Source organism: Phascolarctos cinereus, unplaced genomic scaffold (assembly GCF_003287225.1).
Source record: "Phascolarctos cinereus isolate Bilbo 61053 unplaced genomic scaffold, phaCin_HiC Scaffold_1;HRSCAF=81, whole genome shotgun sequence".
Lineage (NCBI taxonomy): Eukaryota > Metazoa > Chordata > Mammalia > Diprotodontia > Phascolarctidae > Phascolarctos > Phascolarctos cinereus.
The window spans coordinates 182,577,830-182,597,459 of record NW_027555514.1 but is presented as its reverse complement, the minus strand read 5'-3'; positions in this window follow the sequence as shown (position 1 = coordinate 182,597,459).

Genomic DNA, 19,630 nt, shown 5'->3' with positions numbered 1-19,630 from the left:
GAATTATAGATTATGTTACTGAAGTCCCTATTAAGGAGGAAAGTATACTCACCAGGTAAGCTGGTGTCGTCACTATCTTTGGGTGATGAAGGCTGAGATTCAGGACTGGCTGATGGGACACCAGGAGATATTGAACCTGATGCTTTCCTATAGACTCGTACTTCACAGAAAGATAGAAATGCTCCTCTCTTTGGGTTGACAACACTTACATATCTTCCTCTCATTGTCCCACATCTGAAAAACTCTGTTTTTCCATGGCTCAAGGAATCAATGACTGCACATCTGTAGGCAGACCATATTTTAATTTGGAAAGAATCAAATATGCTGATTGGAAATATTTACATAAAGCTCGGCAGCTTTGACAACAATGTGTAGTATTTATTATATCAGTTTTCTTGAAACAGAAATTTATTGTTTTATTTTTGAATCCTCTCTTATGGTCTGCTGTGCACATGACAACATTCTTTTTGTTCCCTTTTCTCATTTTGAATTTAAGCTTAATAAAAAAATTACAAACAAAAAATAAAAGAAAATATTTACATAGAGGTTAGTCAAAGATGATTAATCCCTCACCCCATTTATTTTATAGAATAGGTTCTCAGATCAACATTCCATCTGATTTATACACTGTGAATAATAAAAGTTTTGTCAAGATGACCTCATAAAAAGTTGTCCCCAGGGCTGCAAATGACATCATCATCTAGCATCTCCTTGGAATATGCATGTTAAGAATAATCATTTCTCCTTCTCCCATATACTCACACTTAATTTACATTTCACCTCTGCTGTTAGTCACTAAATCTTGTTCATTCTTCCTCTTCTGTGACATGTCCTGAGTTTAACCTTTTTTACTCTTCTCTTCCACTCCCAGCTCAGTGTCTCTGGTCCTGAGCACATAACTAGCATGTAGTAGATGCTTCAAGATGACTGTTGCTTGGAATATAGTTGAATTAAAGCTTCTTGTTCTTATGTGGTCTATGCTCACTTTACCTCCTGGGTAGATACTCAGAAGTTGTCTTCCAATGAGTCTCTCCGGTTCTAAAATCTGCCTCTTTCAGTTCACCAAAGGCACAGCTACAAAGGTCTTCCTTTCTCAAACATAGCTTCTGCCTAGTCATTTTTCTAACCCTAATGACTTCAATTGCCTCTTCTAGACTCTATTACAATCCTCACTCAGCAGCCTTTACTTTGAGGTCCATGCTATTAAAGTTTATCACCCAATTTGGATCTTCATGGCCTTTATTTGTAGATTCTCAGAACATTCCCCTTCTTTTCTTGATGAGTTCAATGCCTAGCCTATAATATTTATCTCCACTATAACTCTTGGTCTCATACTACAGGAATTCAGTAGCCCTATTGATGCTCCTTTAGATACCTCAACCTCTCTGTTCCATAATCCAATATGTTCTCATGACCTACTATTCCACTTCCCATCAGCCACATAGTATATGGTCATAGCCTTGATTATACATTCCCCAACCTAGTCCACTTCTATGATTGTGAACTACAAAATTATTTTGTATCATCATCTTTATCATTCCATCTTTTCCTAGACCTTATTAGCCCTGCCTACTTTTTTGTCCTTATCCTGACCTTTAATCTTCTCAACCATTAGTTCTTTCGTAGGCCATCATCCCAGCACTGGCTACATTTTCTTCTCTTCCCTATCTCTACCTACTGGTGAATCAGTTCAAATCTATATGATCTTCTACAATCAAGTCTCTTGCCCTATTTTACTATCAAAGATAATGCCTTGCCAAACCTCAACTTTGGATTCTGCCCACCATCCATCTCCTTTCCCCCATTCACATACCATTAAATGAAGTTGGAGAACATAAAAAAACCCATACTGACAGAGTATATGAAAAATATACATTATATAATATCCAATTGATAGAATGCTGTGTCTGGAGTCAGGAAGTGATTGCTGTTCAGTCACTTAGTCACGTCCAACTCTTTGTGATCCCATGAACCACACCACACCACATTTTTCTCTCTTCCGCTATCTCTTGAAGTCTGTCCAAGTTCATGTTTGTTGTTTCTACGACATTATCTATCCACCCCCTCCTCTGTCATCCTCTTTTCCTTTTGCCTTCCATCTTTCCCAACATCAGTGTCTTTTCCAATGAATACTGTCTTCTCATTATATGGCCAAAGTATTTAAGCTTCAGCTTCAGTTTTGATCTTCCAATGAATAGCTTGAATTCATTTCTTTAACTACTGACTGATTTGATCTCCTTGCTGTCCAAGGGCCTCTCAAAAATCTTTCACAGTGCCACAATTCAAAAGCATTGATTCTGCAGCACTCAGTTTTCCTTATAGTTCAACTGTCACAGTCATACATTGCTACTGGAAAAACCATAGCTTTGTTATATGGATCTTTGTTGGTAAGGTAATGCCTCTGTTTTTTTAGTAAGCTGTTCAGATTTGCCATAGCATTCCTTCCAAGGAGCAAGCATCTTTTGATTTCATGGTTGTAATCACCATCTGCAGTGATCTTTGAGCCCAAGAACATAAAATCTCACACTGTTTCCATTTCTTCTCCCTGTATTTGCCAGGAAGTGATGGGACTAGTTGCTAAGATCTTTTTTTTTTCTAATGTTATGCTTCAAGCCAGCTTTTATACTCTCCTCTTTCACTTTCATCAAGAGGCTTCTTAATTCTTCTTCCCTTTTTGCCATCAGAGTGGTACCTATCAGCATATCTGAGATTGTTTATATTTTTCCTGACAACCTTATTTCTGGTTTTTGATTCACCAAGCATGGCATTTTGCATATAAGTTAAATAAATAAATAAATAAACAAACAAACAAACAAACAAATAAATACATAAGGCAACATTAAAGAACCTTGTTGTACTTATTTTCCAATCTTAAACTAATCACCTGTCCATGTTATGGTTCTAATTGTTGCTTCTTTTTTTGGTTTGTTTTATTTTAAGCAATTGGGGTTAAGTGACTTGCCCAGGGTCATACAGTTAGTAAGTGTCAAGTGTTTGATCTGAGGCCGAATTTGAACTCAGGTCTTCCTGACTTCAGGGATGGTGCTCTATCCACTGCGCCAACTAATAGTTGTTTCTTGACACACATACAGGTTCCACATACAGGAGACAAGTAAGATGCTCTGGTGCTCTCATCTCTTTGAGGACTTGACACATTTTGCACACAATCAAAGGCTTTGGTGTAGTCTATGAAGCAGAAGTAGATGCTTTTCTGGAACTCCCTTGCTTTCTCCATAATCTAGAAAATGTTGGCTATTTGGTCTCTAGTTCCTCTACCTTTTTGAAAACTAGCCTACTGTTCTGGTAATTCTAGGTTCACCTATTGGTGAAGCCTAGCTTGCAGAATCTTAACTATAACCTTGCTGGTGTGTGAAATAGGAGCAATGTTCAGTAATCTGAAGATCCTTTGGGATTGCCCTTCTTTAAGATTAGGATATATACTGATCTTTTATAATCCAGTGGCCACTGCTGAATTTTCCAAATTTGTTGGCATATATTTTAGGATTTTAAATAGTTTAGCTAGCATTCCATTGCCTCTACTAGTCTTATTGTTAGCAATACTTCCTAAGGCCCATTTGACTTCATTCTCCAGGATGTCTAGCTCTTGATCAGTAAGCACAACACTGCAGTTATCAATGATGTTAAGATCTTTCTTGTATAGTTCTTTGGTGTATTCATGCCACCTTTTCTTAATCTCTTCTGTTTCTGTTAAAGCCTTACTATTTTTGTCTTTTTTATGCCTAATTTTGCATTAAACATTCCCTTGATATCTCTAGTTTTCTTGTAGAGATCTCTTGTCTTTCCCATTCTATTGTTTTTTTTTCTATTTCTTCACATTGATCATTTAAGAAAACATTAACCTCTCCTTGCCATTCTCTGGAATTCTGCATTCATTTGGACATAGCTTTCTCTTTCTCCTTTTCCCTTCACTTTCCTTATTTCCTCAGCTATTTGTAAAGTCTCTTCAGATAGCCATTTTGCTTTCTTGCTCTTCTTTTTCTTTGCGATGTTTTTTTGTTACTGCCTCCTGTACAATATTACGAACTTCTATTCATATTTCTTCAGGTACTCTACCAGATCAAATCCGTTATATTTATTTGCCACTTTCACTCCACATTCAGAAGAAATGTTACTTGGGCCATACCTATATGATCTGATGGTTTTCCTTACTTTCTTCAATTCGGTTTGAATTTTGTGATAAGAAGCTCATGATCCAGTCTTGTTTTAACTGACTGTATAGAACTTCTGAACCCTTGGCTGCAAAGTATATCATCAATCTGACTTCTATATTGACCATCTGTGATGTCCGCATGTAGAGATACCTTTTGGATAATTGAAAACAAGTGTTTGCTAGGGCCAATGAGTTATCTTGACAAAACTCTATTAGTCTCTGCCCTGCTTCATTTTCTACTCCAAAGCCAAACTTGGAAAACCTGAGTTCAAATCCAGCTTCAGACACTTACTAGCTCTGTGACCCTGGGCAAGCCCTTAATGCTCTCTGCCTGAGTTTCTTTGTCTGTAAAATGAGCTGGAGAGAGAAATGGTAAACTACTCCAGTATCTTTGCCAAAAAAATGCCAAAGGAGGTCAGGAAGAGTTGGTCAAGACTGACACTATTAAACAAAACAATATTCACTGGGCTCTCACTAGCCAGGAAATCCTTTTATACTTCCCTCATCAAATTGTTATGCAACTCAGCATAGAGGCAGTTCCAAATATTTTCTTCCTCCCTCAAGCCACTCACTGCACTGCTCCTGAAGAGTCAGCCAAGGACCTCGTCTTATTCTTCAGTGAAAAAATTGTGGCTATGTGCTAAGAGCTCTAATCTTCTTATCTATTCTTTCTCATCTCACTTCACTCACACGTCTTATCCCATTTAAGTTCTCCACCCTTTCTCGCATGAAAAGTATGAGACTTTCTCTTTGCCAAGGCAAATCCCTCTACATACATATTCTACCCTGGTCCCCTCCCACATTCCCAAACCCCACTCTCCAGGACTTCATACTATACCATCATGAAATTTATTCAGAATACAATAAGAATAAATGCTTCATGAAAATGGGAGAAATTAATAAAGTCACAACAGAATGATTATCCCTTCAGATAAGAAAGTGGGAGGAGAGGCATTTTTTTCTTAATTTGGAATTATTCTACTCAAATAGAATGTAGCATTCCTTTAGGGGCTGGGTCCCATTTAGGTCTCAAATTGGATGATTAACCAAATTTAGAGTCCTCTCTATTTTTCTTGAAAATGTTATCTCATTTTAAAAAAATGGCTTGACCACATGACAGCAAAAATAATTTTGGGTAGAAACACTTGGAACAATCAGGATGCTCACACCCATTATATGATTTTCACTGCTTCGATTTCATGGACTGTATACAACTAAGTCAAGGATAAACTCTCATATGAGATATTGAGGGATTTTTGAGTGGGAAAGGGTTGTATGCTTAAGTTATCAAATAAATATTCTCAATTCTTGCCTATTATTGCTTATAGTCAGAACATCACATATAATGGGAGTTTAAATACATATTTTGTTACAATATTAGGTTTAAATTATATTACCTAATAGTTGATATTGATATTAATTTTATAAAGTGAATATAAAGTTTGTAAAGTCCTTTGGAAATATTATCTCATTTTATTTTTAAGAGATAATACCTGGCATTGAAAATGCCACCATCATGAGGGAAGTCCCCCACCAGGATCAATGCTCCATTTAATTCTTCTGTACAACAATCTTTTCGAGGAGTGATTGCTACAGATTTCACAATTTCTGTTGAACCCAAATCCACCATCCACCATGGATTACTCTCTCGGTGTGTTTGAATACAAGTGCCTTTTTCAAAATCACCAAATAGAGACCCATCTACAGCTCTTTCAGGAGACCCAGAGGGACTGGAGACACTGGACTGGAAGGCAGGTTTTCCCTTTGATAGCACTGGAGCTGAAATGATGAGATGTAGAAGAAGATATGAAGAAATGTGAGGGTAGAAGTCACTCAATCATCAGATGCAAAGTGAAGACTCCATTACTAGAATGAAGAGTTGCCCCCTCCAACCAGGGACAAAGAAGTACCTTAAAGAATGATATAGAACAGGTATTCTAGGTAGTCATCATCCATTAGTATATGTCATTCTCACTTTTATGAGTTCCCAATATAATCCAATAAAATGTGCCACACTAGTGGCACACATACCTTTCTCTTCTATGCAGGAATATGGAAAGGAAATATCAAGCCTACGCGATGGTTTGCATAACATTCAAATTTCTCTATTTCACTTGGTTTATGAAGACCAAAAGCAATTTTCTACTTCTTTCTCCCTGATATTTATATATTTTAATCACACACAATAAGAAGGTTAGAAATGATGTTTAAGGTGAACTAAAAGATGGTGCAGGCCATTATGGATCTTGTCTCCATGTTGCATCTGGTGGTTTTCATAAACATTTAATTAACTTTCCTGGTAACTGCAGTCTAAATACCATGTCAACCACAAAATTTTTTGTGATGAATTCATTAAACTAAGGGACCTTTTTTTGCAAATGAACATTTTAACTCATTCTTGTGCTGTAAAGGAGCTGGATCCTGTCTAGAAACTTTAAGGGAAAAATAAGTCCAATTAATTCCAGCCAATTCTACATAAAATATTCTAGGTGAAATTTACAAGAACTATATATATTTAGTGATGTTTTAAATATCTACTTATTAAAAATATAAAAGGGTCCATAGGAGAACAGAACCCACTAAATATTTTATAGTTCTAATGATGGTTCTTATTGTTAATCCTCCTCACCATACTTAACACAATACCTAGAGCTCTTTCTAATAGGTGACTTGGAATACAGGATGCATTCATACTTTGTAAGCTGGATGTGAATGCTGAGAGAAATAGTTGAAGAGATTAGAGGAAGAAATAAACAAAAAAAAATAGAAAAAGGAGAAGAAGCTGACTAAAAATTAGAAATATTTTTAAAAGTAAAAAAAGTTTGTGGGAGTAGCATCAGAAGAAAAGTACACATTTCACAAAACTTTTTAGGAATTATGCTACCTCAACAATATCTGATTTGAGCAAAGAAAGTAACCAAAATGATGCATTGTGGTGAAAAAATATACTCACCAAAGTTGTTCTCTGTGAGATCAAAATTATAGTAAGAACCATAAGAAACATGATTGGTTATCTGTTGGTCATCACCAGAAGTAGATAAGGAAGAATCACAGAACACATTGTTGTCTGAATTCCAGGGTTTTCCAAAGACTTTCACATCACAAAATGATAAAACCTTTTCTCTCCCTGGTTTTGTGATTGTCACATATCTTTCATTCATTTCTTCACAACTGAACATATGTCTTATCCCTAGACCCAAGGAAGGAATTGTTGCACATCTGGAGAGAAACAATATTGTTATTTGCAAGGGTATTGTGGTGAATAAATATGAGCTGCTCAGGAGGAAAAGTAAAGATAAATTATTTATCCCTTTGTGTTATCATGACTGTATTGCCCAATAGTTTAGCTCTGTTTATTCCCCAATAATTATTTCCAAAAGCTTTCTGGTAACATGAGTTTTTTTTCAATCAAATGTAGTACCTTTGGATAAAACTTTTGGCCATCAAGTCCTAGTTTAGGAAAGAAGAAATATTTTGACTTTATAGTCTCATACATATTTAAAGGAGGAAGAGGAAAAAATGCGGTAGAGGGGCACAGATTGTGGCGACCATAAAGTGAATATGCTAAAGATTATGCTAGAATCAACTTCACTGGCTTGAAATTTTCACTTCTGCTATAAAAACTTACCTTCATAAATACCATATTTGAAAAGTGATTCATCACTCCATTACCAACTCACCAGCTTTTAAATGACAAAGCTTAGGTCAATACCTGGCATTCCACTTTCCACCCTGATCAGGTGAGTCTCCCACCAAAATCAGGGTTCCTCGTATTTGTTCAGGACAGCAATCTTTTCGATTGGTGATTGACACAGATCCTAGAGTTTGTGTTGAACCCAAATCTATCATCCACCAAGGGTCATTCTCTTGTAGGGTTTGAACACAATAGCCACTTTGAACAGACCCATCCATAGGTTTTTCAGGAAAGTGGGAAGCAATGAAGACACTGGACTGAAAGGTTGGTCTTTGTTTTGAGAGTACTGGACCTGAAGTGATGAGAAAAGTGAGATTAGATGTCAGAGACCAGGTGGCAAGTGCATCCTAGGGGACAATTTGTGTGGAGAATAGCTTAGTATAGTGGAAAGATTGCTGGCTTTGAATTCAGAAGACCTAGGTTCACGTTTTAGTTCTGACACATACTATGTGTGAGACCTTGGAAAACACCTTTCGTCCCTCTGGGCCTCTCTTTCCTCATCCACAAAATGAAGATGTTGGTCTGACTCTAAATCCTTTGAGAACTTTTGAAGCTCTTCATCTCAGATCCTGTCACTTCATGCTGATAAGGAAGAGTTATCCCAGAGACGCAAGGAACATTTCTAAATCACTTGAAGTCGTAGTCAATATATGTCACTCTTGACTTTAGGATCAATTTCTACTTATAATGACCACAAACTATATAGCATATACTATTGATCTGACTCTTCTCTACAAATTTGTAGAAAAGAAGAAACAGATCCATGCACAAGTTTTCCTAGGGGCCTCAATTCTGCAAGGTATCAGACTCTTGCAGACCTAAAGGCCAACTTCCCAGCCTGATGGGAAGATTTTCAACCTTGATTTAATCATCTGGTCTATTGACTTCCCCTCCAAATTTTTTTGTCATTTGCAAATCTGATCAAGTTGACTTCTATATATTTTTTAAAAAATCACTGACCAAAAAAACCCTGAATAGGGATGAGCAGAGAGGCTGCACCTAGAAGATTCCTTCCAGATTAACATTTATTCGTTAATCATTACTTTTTACAGATAGTCATTCATCTAAATTGTATTTTATTGTTTCTTTCTTTACCTATCTATCTCAAATGTCACTTCTTCACTTTTTAAAAAAGCAAATGACTTTCCTCCACGTATCTGTACTTAATGTTTGGTCTAAGTCAGTGAAGGGAAAGGGATATTGATTGGACCTTTAATTTCTTTGGTTAAAAGGAACTCTGTGGAGAGAAAACTCCCTCCACTAATGTGGGTTGGTATTTCTCTGCAACTGAAGAGTTTTCAGAGAGTTTCCTGGGCCATGAAGAGATCAAGTGATTTGCCCAGGGTCACATAGCCAGTATATATCAGAGGTGAGAATTGAACGCAGGTCATCTTGGCTTTGTGGAAACTGGTTTTCTATCCGCTAAGCTAAATTGCCTTTCAATGTAGCAGGTGCCAATGGTAAAGGAGGCCCAATTTGTTTCTGACCTCTCAATTGTTATCTCTTCTCCTATCCCAACACTCTCTACTAAAATGTTCATCCAAGTTCAATATTTTATTATTTATCATTGGCACTCTTCCTAAAAAGATGAAATTTAACAAGGGTGGATGAAAATCAATGAACTTTGGGTTCAAATGACCTAGTTCCCATTAAATACTTGATAAATATCTTCAATGAATCATTATCCATAAACCAAATTGATACAATCAGGCATGATTAGCATCCATTGGAATTCAATTAGCAATGGGGCAATAGAATACAATAATTACAATAATTTTATACAAGGCCAGCTAGGAGATGTTTGATTATTACTGTTGCTGGTTGACTTTTACAAATGTTCCAGCAAAAGTGATAAGTCTCTCATGCCTTTTCTATCTGCACATTTTGGTAGATGGGCATGGGAGGCTCCCATGACTCAGGAGTGCTTTGGTGCTACAGACTAAAGCCTTGCTACTTATGGTCAGCACCTTGACAAAATCCATTGTGGGCAGTCTGCTTTGGTAAGCTAGCCTTACAGAGAAAATAGCACATGGCAAAGGTTGAATTTGCGTGTCTTTCAGGTAATACAATGATCACATGCCTGTGAACCCTATATTAGCCCACATCCAATGTCCATTTAATCTCCAGTTCAGTTTCAGATGTCTCAGGTATTTGTGTGGTCCCTGGACTCATGGTCTTGTTCTGGAGTAGGTCTCAGTTGATGGTGGCTCTGAAGATGAGTCTTCACAGAAGGGCTGTCTGTTGGTTTAAGGCCACTTGCAGAGGTCCCTAGGTGTTCTTGCTATAGCTTTCACCTTTGCAAGGTCTTCCTCTCAACTTTCCCAGAGACAGAGACCTTCTGTAGCTGTCCTGACTGTAGGAACACATGGAATTTCCCTTGAATGATGGACTAGTAGTCTTATGACAGATCAGATATTTATAACCAAAATCAAAACGTAGGATAGCAGCAGATTAAAGTCTCAAGAGATTCTTCCTCAAACAGCAAAATTTCACTAATTAAAGCTTAGGCCTAGGTTATTGTTATCACGTTATCAGGACTTCAATAACGCCATAAAGGACTTCTAAACTGGCAAATGTTTATATTGCTTATAGACTTTCAAGGGGAAAATAAAATCTCTAAATTTAAGTCCTGTTGTTAGCAGGTGGGCTTAAAGATGTCACTTCATTACATATTACTTATAGTAGGTCCAACAATTTTCAGAAACAATGGGTAAAAAGCTTCCCAGATGAAACATTTTTTGAAACATAAGGTTTCCCACTTTGGTTGAGTTTCTTAGATTTCAGTTTTACTTCAGCAACAGGGCTGATAAGGTTTCATGACCTTAGACAAATAGAAAGTCTAAGTAACTTAAAGGTTGTGTATAACTTGTATCACCAGAGTAAGTCATCAATATTAACCATTCTAAATAGTAAATACCTTATTAAATAATAGACACAACTTGTTAGAGAACTAGATAGCCTAATGCATGTGAAGGAAAGTTGCCTTTCTAATAGTATTGCTCAATATTTTAGAAAAATTTTATGCAATCTCATGTATTATAAAACATGAAACAAAACTTTACACTTTGGGTGACAACTCAAAAGAACATATTTCTACCTTGTTTTGCATAAAAGTTCATTCATTTTAGAATCTTAAAGTTGTTCAATAACACTAGACAACAATTATATAATGCTCATCACACAACAGGCACTTTGCAATAAAAAGAAGAGGAAAATGTCTGATTCCTTTTTTAAGATTGCAACAAAAACTTCCACAGTCTAACTTCATTTATAAATAAGGCAGATACAAAAAGGACCTCAAGAACTATCCCCACATAGGGGCAGCTGGGTGGTGCAGTGGATAGAGCACCGGCCCTGAAGTCAGGAGGCCCTGAGTTCAAATCCGGCCTCAGACCAAACACTTGACACTTACTAGCTGTGTGACCCTGGGCAAGTCACTTAACCCCAATTGCCTAAAAGCAAAAAAAAAAAAAATTATTTCCACAAAGTGTAATAGTGGAAAATGTAGGTGTTAAAACTAATGACCAAGTAAAAGAACATGTTTTCTCATCCTTTTGGGAGGAACTGTTTGTTGGAAATCCTCCAAACTCCTCATCATAGAGTGCCACATATTTCAGTAAGCAAGATGACTTTGGACAAGAAGTCACCTATCTCCTTATCAGAGTTAAACTCTTTTGAGCTAGAGAAGCATTCATCTACCTATTTTACATGGGAGTTTATTTGGCAATGACCAGGGGGATAGGCCAGAGTCCAGCTATGGAACAGGAACCTCCCAGATATTGGCACCATAAAGGGTCTCTGCTGCTCTTTATATAAGAGGAAATTTTTGTTATGATGTACAGTTTTTTCCTATTTTAACTGTTTTCTTTTTCTCAGCTTATAGTATATTGTATAAAAGCAACTTCCATTTTGTTGCTGGTATTTAAATGTGTGAAGAAACTTGTGAGCATTTTTTCTTTAACTATGAAAGATCTTAGTTCCTATTTGCCCCCTTCCTTTACAAAGTTTGCGATATTTTCCAGTACTGTAGGTTATTAAATTTTTGTATCTAATTAAGTGGTTAGGAGTTTTAGGTTTGTCTCTCATCAAAAGAGGAGTTAATTTTCTTATGATTTTAAATGAACAGAAATCGTTATCACGCTAATTTAATTTTTGGATTTAACTAAATAAAATATAGCTATATAATCACTAATGTTAGGAATTAAAAATCTCAATTTTCACAAGGTACGTTAACTGCCAGAATTTCAAATTTCAGGGCCCAATGAATAATTGTTAATTATTATCAATTAGCTCATTCTTTAATTTTTAAAATTGACTCAAATTGGAAAGTGATAGTGAGATTACAATTATTGGAAAATAATTGTGAACATCACATTGGTTCTAGTTAAAACAATTAAATGTAAATTAAACAATAGTAACTTTACAAATTCTTCTGTGTTTAAAGAGATTGATATTGTCTTGATATAGCTTCTCTAGTGACTTTTTGCCACTTTCACTAACTGTTTGATAGTAAAACAGATTATTATCTTTTTTGATCTATAATTACATTTGCCTTATTGTCAAATGGTCAGCAATGTTTTGCATTTGAAAGATCCTTTGATTTTTAGCATAATATTTTCTTGATTTAAAGTATATGCTTTTATTAATTTTTTTTATTTCATATGCTAATTAGAGTTAACAGGAATTGAACTCCTGGGGGAAAAAGTTTCTGATGGAAATTGTAATTTTCTAAAGGTCTCAAGGTATAACGTTTTCTCTATTTCCTTCAAACCACTCAACGGCTAGATCCATTTCTTCTGTTTTCTAATTATAACTTATTATAGCCTTCATAGAAAAACATGAAATTTTACTCTCTTCTCAATTGCTTCCTGATTTTAAAACAAGCTGGGAGAACTTTGGGATTCACTCTTTTGTCCAAAATAGATCAGATTCCTTATCAATAAGGTAGAGGAAAATAAGAGGGTACCATCAGGACAGAATAGTGAGAAATGAAAGTTTTAAGGAGTGGCAGGAATATCCCATCAGACAGGACTGCCCCACACCAGGTATATACATAGTTAATTTGTTTGAGTAACTATTCAATGGCCATTCTTGGTTTCTCTAACATGCAATAATCAAAAGTGTCAAATTTAGGCCAAAATAGTTTGTCAGCTGAATCTTTAGCAGTCTTAGATTAAAAGTTACTCAACAGAACAGCTCATGCTTTTGTCGTTCCCAGCTGAACTGGCAGCTTGTCTTGACTCCAGGATTTAGGTAGTTCTCCAGGGGTGTTCTCATGGGAACACTACTACCTGCCCCCCATTGTCACCTGTAAGGGGATATTAAATGGGAAACCAGCAACAGCAGCAGTCACAAATGACTCAGGGAGAGTAATTATTAGGAAGTTGCCCAAGTGACCCTATAGTGGTGCCCTTGTGGAAGAGGGCAATGACTAGTGGAGCATTCCCTACTCATTCTAATCAAGGTCTATAATACAAGGATTCTCCATAGGCTTTCCTCCTTTATGACTGAGTCAATTTAGAAAAGCTAAATAACATAATGAATTTAAGTAATAAATTATTTTATCAGTTGAAAAGCTATTTTACTTTGGCCCACTACCACTTAAAAGAAAGGAAAAGTTACAGTTATAGTCTAGCTTTGGCCAGCTGCCACTATAAAGTGGAAATTGCTGGTATTAAAAATCATTCACTCCTCCTCCTTTTGTTTATGAATTTTGATTTCTCTGAAATTTTTGCTAAAATTCAAGTGCGCACAATCAACTTTAAGAACTTTTAAAAAAAATCTATTTCAATTCTACTTATATAATAACCGTCTAGGTGCCCTAGAGACTTTCCTAGTTGGTTCCATTGATAAGGTTCTCCCTTTCAGGAGCTTACCTTGTCTTGGAGAAAATTTGGTTCAAAACCCAGGGGGACGTCCAACCTCCAGGGTGTCCTCAGGGCTGAAGGGGTTAGAGGACGTCCTGGGGTGGAGGGCTTATCACTAAGTTCCTACCTGGATCCCTGACTGTCTTGATAAAAATCTCTGATAAAGAGAAACCAAGGCAAAAAGTTCCAAGGATGACCAACTTATTAACAAAGTTAGCAATTGCTAATAAAAAAGATCAAAGGGGCAGCTAGGTGGCGCAGTGGATAGAGCACTGGCCCTGAAGTCAGGAGGACCTGAGTTCAAATCCAGCCTCAGACCAAACACTTGACACATACTAGCTGTGTGACCATGGGCAAGTCACTTAACCCCAGTTGCCTAAAAAAAAAAAAAAGATCGAAGATTTCCCTGGCAGGGCAACTCTTTTATACAGTTGGTTACATAAGACACCAATGATGCAAATTAAACTAAGACTGTGATTGGTTTGACATAGAGATAGAGGATTGGCAAACATCCTATGATCACGTTGACTCATCTTCCTTTTTCCTCCCCTCTCTACTATAATCAGCAAAAAGCTCACAGCATTTGAGGCTTTGTGGTCAGATGTTAGCCCATAGGAATAAAGAAGTTAAATTCTTACAAATTTTACCACCAAGGACTATATAATTAGATCTAAATTTGATCCATAAATATTGATTGTATTGATTAGATACAATTCTTAATAATTAATAAACAATATAAGGTAAAATGGGGTATTAATTTTTGATGTCACAACTTCATAATCCATTTTGCAAATGTTACTGAGGCATATATGAAACTCTTCTTCATCCTGTCCATTTTCAGCTTGTACCCCTTGTTGGTGTGATCCTTGTCTGATGTGTAGTTTTGGCTTTCACTTATTCCAAAGCTAGTGATTTTCGATGGCAAAAGAGATAACAAGATCTTACATACCTGGTTTTAGGAGTCGTTGAAATTGGCATTCTCTCTACCTGATGTGACTTGAGGAGTGATTTTAGACCCCAAAGTATTTTCCTGAGTGATCTATAGAAGAGTCAAACAAGAGGTGCAAGATCCTTTGATGATAACTAAAATATCTACCAGTGTTTTTATGTCTTCTGAAATCTTATAGGTACTTTTTAGGGTCATTTAGTGCCCTTGAGTTGGGGACTAATTACCGGGGAGGATAAAGTGGCATGACTGAAAATGAAAGGATAAATTAAAAGACATACTTCTATATATCCCCAGATACAGAAAGACTGAGAGTGAAATGTTGATTTTATGAAGAGGGGAGCCCACATCTATCCTGATACATGGAAGATGAAAGGAATTCATTCACCCTCATGCAACTAGGAGCTAGTATGGACCTTGCTTTGGGTGAGTGAATCATAGAAGTCTCACTTTTACCTCAACCACCATTTTATACACAAAATAGAGAGAGAAGGTAGGACTTTTAATGGCTGTCCTGAAAACATATCAATTAGCTTGGGGTATAGAGATCAAGGAGTAATATTTTTTAGCATTGAGAAGTAGGAGCTGGGCAGAGCTCAGCAAATTGTAGTTAAGAAGCCTAAAGAGTAACAAAAAAAGTGCTAATGAAGAGGGATGGATGATATCAAAGGGCAAAGCTGTACTGGATGACAGGTATGGCAAGGCAGTTCAACATTCCAGTGGCAGGCTTCCTGGCTTCACATGGAGCAGGAGAAATCTGGACAATTTATGAATCTCTTCTGAGTAATGATTTTATATGCATACTATAAAATACATATAATATAAAATGCATACTATATAAAAATATATAAAAGATGTCCAAAGCTAGCCAAATACATTGATATGCAAATTTCAAAACACCTTTAAAAACAAGTTCCTAAACCCTACACTAAGAATTCTAGTTTTATATGAATCATATCCTCAACTATGAATCTTTCACAGAAGGAATTATAGATTATATTACCGAAGTCCCTATTATGAGGAAAAAATGTTGTTGTTAGGTTGTTTTCAGTCATATCTGATTCTTTGTGATGCCTTTTTTGCAGTTTTATTGGCAAATATATTTAAGTGGTTTGCCATTTCCTTTTCCAGCTCATTTCATGGATAAGGAAATTGAGGTAAACAGGGTGAAGTGACTTGCCCAAGGTTACACAGCTAGTAAGTGTCTGAGGTCAGATTTGAACTCAGGTTCTAGGACTGGTGATCTATCCACTGTGCCTCCTAGAATACTCACCAGGTAAGGCAGTGCCATTGCTAGCATTTGGTGATGAAGGCCAAGATTCAAGATTGAGTGATGGAAGACCAGGAGAGATTGATTCTGATGCTTTCCCAAAGGCTCGTACTTCACAGAAAGATAGAAACGTTCCTCTCTTTGGGTTGACAACACTCACATATCTTCCTCTCATCATCCCACATCTGAAAAACTCTGTTTTTCCATGGCCCAAGGAACCAATAACTGCACATCTGTAGGCAAACCATGTTTTAATTTTTAAAGAATTGAATGTACTGATTGAAAACAGCTGCATAAAGGTCAGTCAAAGACAATCCCTTGCCTCACTTCTTTTAAGATGGGTTCTCAGACCATTATTAAGCCTGGTTTATAGACTGGGAACAATAAAAAGTCTTGTCAAGAAATGACTTCATCATCCACCACCTCCTTGGAATACCCATGATTGGTATTGTAATTTCCTCTTGCCTCTTATCCTCACACTTAACTTCCATACAGCCTCTGCTGTTAGTCACTAAATCTTGTGTATTTTTCCTCATCTGTGACATGTCCTGGGTTTAACTTTTTTATCTTCTCTTCAACATCTAGCTCAGGTGCTTATTGAGCATGTAGCTGGCACATAGCAAACACTTCAAAATCACTATTGATTGGAACACAATTGAATTAAAGCCTTTGGTTCTTATGTGGTCTATGCTCACTTCTCCTCCTGGATGGACGATCATAAATGGTCTTCCAACTAGTCTCTCCACCTTTAGACTTTGCCTCTTTCAGTTCACCCAAAGCACAGCTACCAGGATGTTTCTTTCTCAAACACAACTTTTGGTTAATATTTTCTCTATCCATGATCATATAGTTATAATAAGACTGCCAACCAAGTCTAACCCTAGCTTCTCTTTCTGACATTCAAAACTTGGAAGCAACGGTGAGTACCTTTTGAGCACAGCATCTATTCTTCACCTTCCTAGTTATTCACTAGTATATATTGCTAGCTATACGCAAGAGTGTGTTTGTGCCAACTATCAGCTCCATACAAGAAAGACTAGTAGGTATTAGATGAGAAGAATATGAAGGGAGTCATGTGCCAGAATTATAAAGATGTTGCATTTCAATGAATCAATGAGCCTTGTTTTAGCACCTCCCATGTGCCAAACACTGTGGTAGGCACTGGAGTTACAAAGGTAAAAAAGAGACAGCCCCCATCCTCAAAAACTTACCTTCTTTTAAATAGGACAATTCATGCACATACTTAAGTATCTACATAGTAAACATAAGATAATTTTTGGAGAAAGGTCCTAAAATCTGGGGAGATCTATAAAGGTTTCATATAGAAGGTGGTTGATCTCAGACAGTCAATCAATAGACATTACTTAAGCATACTATAGGCTAACAGCTGGGGATACAAAAAGAGGCAAAACAAACAAACAAACAAACAAACGAACAAACCAGTTTCAGTCCTAAAGGAGCTCACACTGATTGGGAGAAAGCATGCAAACAATTATGTACAAACAAGTTGTATACAGGTTAAACTGGAAAAATTTATAAAAGGGAAAACATTAGAATTTAGAGGGAATGTAAAAGCTTTCTGTAGAAGATGGATTTTTAGTTGGGACTTAAAGGAAGCCTCATCTCCAATGGAGATGAGAAGGAGAGCACTGCCATCCCCAGAGCTGAGATGGAATGTCTCGTTCGTTGAATAGCAAGGAGGCCAATGACACTGGATCAAAGAATACGTGGCAAGAATATGGTATAAGAAGTCTGCCGTTGAAGTTTATCACCTAACCCTAACTGATGGCCATCATCAACCCCTAAGGCACTCAGGGTCTGGTTCAGAGTTTTTCTCTCCACCACAAGTCTTGCCCTCTTGCTAGGGGACTTCAACACACATATTGATGTTCCCTCGAATAATCTAAAAGCCTAGTTCGACAATCTCTGTAGTTCTCATGACTTACATTTCCACTCCATCTTAGCTACACACAGAGATGTTCATACCCTTGATCATGAATATTATCATAAGTGTTCCATTGCTATACTCATGAGCTCCAAAATTCCTTCTTTTACCATTCAATTTTTTCCTATGCCTTATGAGTCTGCTTTCTTCATCCTCACCACGACCTCCAGTCCTGCCAGCTGTCATTTCTTTTACAGGCCATCACCCTAGCACTGGCTACACCATCCTCTCTTCCCTAGCTTTATCCATCGGTGGATCAGTTCAACTCTATATCTATTGTTCCATTATACTATCAATGATTATATCTTGCCAAACCCCAAACAGATTCCTCCTGCCATCTACCTCTTTTATTCCTATTCACATGCTGTTAAACAGAATTGGAGAAAATTATGAAACTATGCTCCTGGAGTCTACTACAAATTTATGCTGTACATGGACTGCAGGCTGAGGTGTCCGCTAGGACTGGATGGCTGGATGGGAGCATATTTGTAAGAAGGGACAGCTCCAGGTGCAGGGGTAGCATAGAAGGTCTAGGAGATAAATTTTGCACAGCAGTGCCCCCCCCCCCACTCTTACTGAAGTGTAGCAGGCAGACTGCAAAAAGTCTGAGCATTACTGATTGGAGCCAAATGGCAGTGTTGGGCATGGCCCAGACTGGCAAATGGCATTTGGCACTCCTTGGAAGTCTTGAGGTCTCCTACCTTGTTGTCATCATGAATTTCTCAGGTTTCATCTGGGCTATTTGATTGGAAGCATAATAAGGAGGTCCGTTCTGAGTCTGGGGCACTGCTGGCATGAAGTACCCCCTAGGAGTTGGCTGAAACTGATTAATGATTATATTGGTAGGAAAGGCTTTCATTCCTGCAATATGCTACGTAGATGATTGATAAGAAAGACTTTCTTCTTTCCTTTGGGTAAATGCAACATATAGAGGCTTAGAGCCCACAAGTACCCATTAATTTCAGTCACTGCTTTGGTAGCCTCATCAGGTGAAGAAAAGCAGAAAAGGTCAAATCCTTTACTCCACCCATCTTAGAGCATCGTCTTTGGTACTGTTAATAAATAAAGGAGAAAATTCCTTGGTGTCATCCAGGTTCTTAATATGGAGATTCATTCCTTGGTAGTAGCTAATTCTCTTCTGTTCTAGTGGCTAAAATTTCCATTTTAATTCAGCCTGGCATTCATTTTTTTTTCCTGTGTCCAAACTCCAAATAACAATTTTCTTTTTTTTCCCCAATAACAATTTTCCATTGATGTCTTTTCTATTCATTTCTTTAATTGCCTTATTAACATCCTCATGTTTCTCAAAATTCACAAAAACAAAGCCTTTGGATTTTCCACTAGGGTCAGTCATCACTTTTACACTCAGAGCTACAATATTTGCTGAAAACTTCCTTCAATCTTTTGTCATCCATGTCATCACCAAAGTATTTGATAGAAACATTAGCAAATTCCTTTGCTTTGGTTCTGAGCTCAGCTTCTTGTTCTTTCTTTGACTTGATTCTATCCACAAATACTTTGCATCTGTTATCTTCTTGATGGCCCTATCTGCAGCATCCTGGATCTCAAGGCTCACAAATGTGTAGAACAAGATCCCCAACCCTAGCAAGCTGCAGCCTCTCAGGCTGCGAGAGGTGGCAGCCGAGGCCTTTCTCGAGGGGAGGAGGCAAGAGCAGAGGGCAGGAATTGGGAGCAGCAGCTCTAGTGGTAGCATGGGGAGGAAGAAGCCATGTGGCA